The 6,312-nt window shown below is 39.9% G+C and overlaps 1 pseudogene across 1 annotated transcript; it reads left to right on the top strand.

Moving 5' to 3' along the window:
* The first annotated feature begins 1,932 nt into the window (after positions 1–1,932).
* LOC307194363 (large ribosomal subunit protein uL23-like) lies at positions 1,933–2,469 on the top strand (annotated as a pseudogene). Its single transcript has one exon. The product of its transcript is annotated as a large ribosomal subunit protein uL23-like (transcript).
* The last annotated feature ends 3,843 nt before the right edge of the window (positions 2,470–6,312 follow it).

Raw genomic sequence — 6,312 nt, 5'->3', positions numbered from 1 at the left:
TGGCTGACTAGTTTCTACTTCAGTCATGAATTGGTATGGCCATACCTGGGACCTCAACACCACTTGGAATTTTGTTCTTCAAACGTTCACCCTCTCTGCTCTCTGTCATGACTACTACTTGTCATTCCCTCTACTTGTCCCACAACTTCACTCACAGCAGACATGACTTCCTAGCCTCTTCATCCCTTCTTGTGCTAGTCTATTAATATCCTTCCTGTCTTTGTGGGGACTCAAAGCCCCACACAGGGTGTTTCCTATGAGCGGCTAGTTATGTACAGGCTTATTAAAAACCTAGGAACACCTACACTCACCTATTTGATTTGTGGGATTGTCACCTTCCCTTCTTCCACTTCAGGAAAGATCTAGCATTCTCTGGTTTTTCTTCCATTTCCAGGTTGATGAGCATGCCTGAAGGAAATTATAAAATCATGCAGACTGGGTGTACTATAAATAGATGCTATCTAACATCATCTGGGTAACACCTCTCTTCAGAAGTGCATCCCTACAGAAGTTACCCAGCAGCATTTCCAGAACTTTCTCATTCTCCTCAAGTTCCCAAATCTACCTTCACTATTCTTAGTCTGCCTTTAGCTTTCCTCCAGTGGAAGGCCATTCCCCACTTTGGCTATCTCCGCTTGAGAAAGTTCTCATCTCTTCACTCATTATTTTTTTCTCCCTCTTGTCTCCGAGGAATAGGTGTTGATCTTCCTTTCTGGGTCTAAACTCTTCACGTGTCCTTATATTCCATCCTATCCCATTTCTTCTTTGGCTTTGCTCCATCTGTTCCTCTCTCTCTCTCTGTATTTCCTCCTTCCCTTTAGCTTGCAAACATGTCCACAGTAAAAGCAACCTGGACTCAGTTATTGCCTCAAGCTACTACTTCATCACTTTCTTTTTACCACTAAGTTTATTTTAATTTTCAAGCATACAGAAAAGTAGAATACCATAATAGATACCTATATTCTTGCACCCAGATTTAACAATTGACCATATTTTCTTCATCTTTCCTCTCCTGAAATATTAAATCAAATGATAGACATCTTGACATTTTACCCCTAAAAACTTTAGAATGCATCTCTTAAAAATATCATCATAGGTTAAGGTATGGTAACGGGTTAGGGTTAGGGTACGGGTTAGGAGTAGGGTATGGTTTAGGGTACGGGATAGTGTTAGGGTGAGGGTTACAGTACGGGTTAGGTTTAGCGTACAGAAAAAAAATATCGTTATCACAATTAGCAAAACTAATAATAAAGCCTTCATTTTATATAACACATCATATTTAAATTTTCCCAGTGATCTCAAAAAATGTGTTTTACAGCTGTCTTTTTCAAGTAAAATTCAATTAAAGACGATGCATTGCTTAGGATGGCTTAGTTCTCTTTTGATTTCAACAGTGCTTCCCACCCTCTTTTTATGTCATTGAGTTGTTGAAGAGACTGGGCCCATTGTCCCTATTTAATGTCCCACTTTCTGGATTTGTCTGATTGTTTGGTGTCATTAGAGGTTCATCTACCCCTGTATTTTCTATAAAATGGAGATGAGATATAAAGGCTGATTTCAAGTTAAATATTTTTGTTGGGAATATTCATAGTTAGTGCTGTGTGCTTTATATTGCAACACATTTTATGCACATCACTTCTAACTGTCTCACTTTTAGTGATGCTAACGTTAATTACTGATTTAAGGAGGCAACAGCCAGATCTTCCCACTGTTAAGTTATGATACACTTTTTTTCCAATCAGTAAATAACCAATGCCTGGAGTGATACTTTGGCCCCATGTAATGCCAAGAAGTTTTTAAGACTCTCATATTGCTGCCTTTTACCCTATTCCCTAATTCTTCTTCCCCCCGCCACCGAACGAAACTCTTCTGTAGAAGGTCACTAGTGACTTCCTTACCACGAAAACCAAGAGCCTTTGGCTTTTCAGGAAGATGGTGCCGAAAGCAAAGACGGAAGTCCCTGCTCTTTACCTTCCTAAAGCCAAAGGCTTTGAAGGCGTGGAAGGCAGTGATGAAAGACATCCACAGCCACAATAAAAGAGAAGAAAGGAATGTCATCCAACTTCCAACAGCCTAAGACACTGCAGCTCAAAAAGCAGCCCAAATACCCTCAGATGAGCACACCCAGGAGAAACAAGCTTGACCATTACGCCATCATCAAGGTCACCCTGACCACTGAGTCAGCCATAAAGAAGATAGAAGATAACACACACTTGTGTTCATTGTGGATGTCAAGGTCAACAAGCACCAGATCAAACAGGCTGTGAAGAAGCTCTGTGACACTGATGTGGCCAAGGTCAACACTCTCATCAGGCCTAAAGGAAAGAAGAAGGCATATGTTCCACTGGCTCCTGACTATGGTGCCTTGAATATTGCCAACAAAATTGGGATCATCTAAACTGAGTCCAGATGGCTAATTCTAAATATATCTTTTCACCCATATTTAAAAAATAAAGAATAGGGCTTCCCTGGTGGCGCAGTGGTTGAGAGTCCGCCTGCCGATGCAGGGGATACGGGTTCCGTGCCCCCGTCCGGGAAGGTCCCACATGCCGCGGAGCGGCTGGGCCCGTGAGCCATGGCCGCTGAGCCTGCGCGTCCAGAGCTTGTGCTCCGCAACGGGAGAGGCCACAACAGTGAGAGGACCACGTACCGCAAAAAAAAATAATAATAAAAATAAAGAATAAAAAACAAAATCAAGAGACTTTGTTCATCTTCCTTGAGCTTTCTGAAATATTTTATATTATTACACCTTTTTCAAGAATGTCTTTTCCCCTTTCTTCCATAAAGTTTCTTATTTCAAGTACCTCTCCCTCTAACTGCTTATTTACATCTTTATTGAATGCTTTCATTGGACTGTAAAGAGGGTCATAGGTCTGCTCTTTGTCTTCAACTTGGTCTCTACACTGTCCACTTTAGTAATCTTACCCACATTCACAGCTCAAGCAGATTGCTAAAAAAATGTGTACCTCTAGCTTGACATCCTATAGCTTTTTGACATTTCCACCTGGAGTCCCATCAGGTATAACTTAAACTCAACCAGCATAAAAGAGAAGTCATCTTTCTCTGTACTTCCATCCTCCCAATATAGGAGTTTTGATTATTTCAATGTTCATGTTTACATTGTTATGTTCATGTAAATATTGTTCACTGCTGAGACACAGTGTATTTTAATTACACTTACTTTTATATAATAATAACTATAATAAAAATTACCTTGTTTTTTAAAATTTTATTTATTTATTTTTGGCTGCGTTGGGTCTTCGTTGCTGCACGCGGGCTTTCTCTAGTTGCTGCGAGAGGGGGCTACTCTTCGTTGAGGTGCTCAGGCTTCTCACTGCAGTGACTTCTCTTGTTGCGGAGCAGGAGCTCTAGGTGCATGGGCTTCAGTAGTTGTGGCACGTGGGCTCAGTTGTTGCGGTTCGCGGGCTCTAGATCACTGGCTCAGTAGTTGTGGCGCACAGGCTTAGTTGCTCTGCAGCATGTGGGATCTTCCCGGACCAGGGGTCGAACCCATGTCCCCTTCATTGGCAGGAGGATTCTTAACCAATGGACCACCAGGGAATTCCCATGAAGTAATTAACATAATCTCTTTTTCTTAATAAACATATTTGCTTTCAGACAGGCTTTTCCAAGCTAATCTGCATTATTACTGCCAGTTTATTTCTCCATAACATTTTTGACCAAATTATTCCCATGTCAAAACCTGTTATTGAAGTTAAAACTCCTTAGCATCCCTTTCAAATTCTTCGATATACAGTTTCAACCTTCCTTTTTACCCTTCTCTCCCTATTCTTCCCTACATTTGTGCTGTCTTTCAATCCACCCCTGTTGGATGCCCTTTTCTGAACCTCCCTTATGTTCTCTACCATCATGAGTTATTATTATTCATGAGCTTTTCCCCATGTGTGCCCACAGGAACCTTAGCCATTTTCTAAAATATATCTGAAATTCGACTCTCTCCTCGAAATCTCCCTGTCTACCTCAGTCAGAAGCAATCTCTTTCTGGCCTAAGTTCCCAGGATACTTAGTATACTACCTTATGATAACATTTTTTTAATGAGCAAATGAATGTGGCACTTCAGCATCAGTATTACCTTTAAAACTAGATTCTAGGGGGAATTCCCTGGCGGTCCAGTGGTTAGAACTCTGTGCTCTCACTTCGGAGGGCCTGGGATCTATACCTGCGCAGGGAACTAGGATCCCACAAGCTGCTCTGTCGCCGCCCCCCACAAAATAAAACCTAGATTCTAAACTCCCAGAGGACAGAGTTCACATCTTATACTTCCTTCTAGTCTCTATAGCACCCAATGTACTATCTGATAAATGAAGGAGTGACCGTTGGAGTGGGTGAATAGAGGAGGTAAAGAGTGGACAGGGAAATATATTGTAGAATGACAAAGTGGATAAATGAAAAATAACTCCAGGAACTTATTCTGGATTGTCTGGAAATGGGCTGACTGGACCACACACCCATCTGTCTCACCAAAAAGAGGAGCTGCACTCAAACCCAACTTCCCATGTGTGCCTGTCAGTTTCCTGTTTGCTCTCAGAACCATCTCCCATCCTTTCCCCGCTCTGTGCTGTATCACAGGGAACTACGTTGTCCAGGATGTCACACTTTGGCTTTTTGGTTGTTTCAGGTAGTTTTCATATTGTTGTTTGGCTATAGTTCACTCACTTTCATTGTTGTACAATATTCCACTGTGTGCACGTACCAAATTTATGTATTTATTCAACTATTAATGGGCATTTAAATTTCTCATTTGGGGCTATTATTAATAATGCTAACATGAACATTCTGTTACATGTCTCTTGTAAAAATATATGTTAGCACTTATTTCTTGGGTTTATATCCAGGACTGGAATTGCTGGGTGAAGGGCATGTGTATATCTAGTATTTACTAGATATTTCAAATATCCAAAGTTGTTCCAGCAGTGCATGAGAGTTCCTGATGCTCTAGTCCTTACCAAGGCTTGGTATTGTTAGATTTTAAAACTTTTTGCAAATCTGATGGTTATGAAAGGAGAGCTCATTCTGCTTAATTCACTGATTACTAGGGAGGTTGAGTCCCTTTTCTTAGGTTTATTGATTATGTATTTCTTCTTTGAAGTCATTATTTATATCCTTGGCTAGTTTTTCAGTTGGTTTTATGTTTCCTTTGAGGTGTAGTAGTACTTTACATATTCTGGATATTACACTTCATTAGTTATACTGATTCTCTCAACACATATTTATTGGGCATTTACTATGCTCAAAGGATACAGCAGTGAACAATACAGACCAAAAAACCACTCTTAGTTTATGAAGCTTACATTCTAGTATAGGGAGAGAAACAATAAACACAATAAATAAGTAAAGCGAAGGTATATTAAATTTTACATACTCTATGATAAAAGCTATAGAGAGAAATAAAGCAGGGAAGGGGCTTAGGGAATTCTGGGGAAGGGTTGCAGTTTGAAATAAAGTGGTCAAGGGAATTCCCTGGCAGTCCAGAGGATGGGACTCTGTGCTTCCACTGCAGGGGAACTAATATCCCGCAAGCGGCGTGGTGCAGCAAATAAATAAGTTAATTAATTAATTTAATTTAATTAAATAGTGGTCAAGGAAGGCGACTTTTGAGTATAACCCTGAAGGAGGTCAGGAAACAGTCCATAGAGGAGTTTGGGGGAAGAGCATCTTAGATAGAATAGTAAACGCAAAGGCCCTGCAGGTAGAACATAAATGGTATGTTCAAAGAACAGCAAGGAGGCCAGTGTGGCCAAAGCTGAATAGGGAAAATGAGTCATAAGACATGAGATTTGATTTTTTGTTTTGGGTTTTTGTTTTTGTTTTTTTTGGTAAGAACACATTTAAAAAAATTTTTTTTATTGGAGTATAGTTGATTTACAATGTTGTATTAGTTTCAGGTGTACAGCAAAGTGAATCAGTTATACATCTACATATATCCACTCTTTTTTTTTTTTTAGATTCTTTTCCCATATAGACCATTACAGAGTATTGAGTAGAGTTCCCTGTGCTATACTGCAGGTTCTTATTAGTTATCTATTTTATGTAGAGTACTGTTTATATGTCAATCCCAATCTCCCAATTTATCCCTCCCTGCCCCCCTTATCCCCTGGTAACCATAAGTTTGTTTTCTACATCTGTGGCTCTACTTCTGTTTTGTAAATAAGTTCATTTGTACCCTTATTTTAGATTCCACATATAAGCAATATCATATGATATTTGTCTTTCTGTGTCTGACTTACTTCACTCAGTATGACAATCTCTAGACCCGTCCATGTTGCTGCAAATGGCATTATTTTGTTCTT

This window comes from Stenella coeruleoalba (genome assembly GCF_951394435.1).
Source record: "Stenella coeruleoalba genome assembly, chromosome: 11".
Taxonomy (NCBI): Eukaryota; Metazoa; Chordata; class Mammalia; order Artiodactyla; family Delphinidae; genus Stenella; species Stenella coeruleoalba.
Note: the sequence above shows the minus strand (reverse complement) of the source record. Positions and strands in the feature narration are given on the sequence as shown.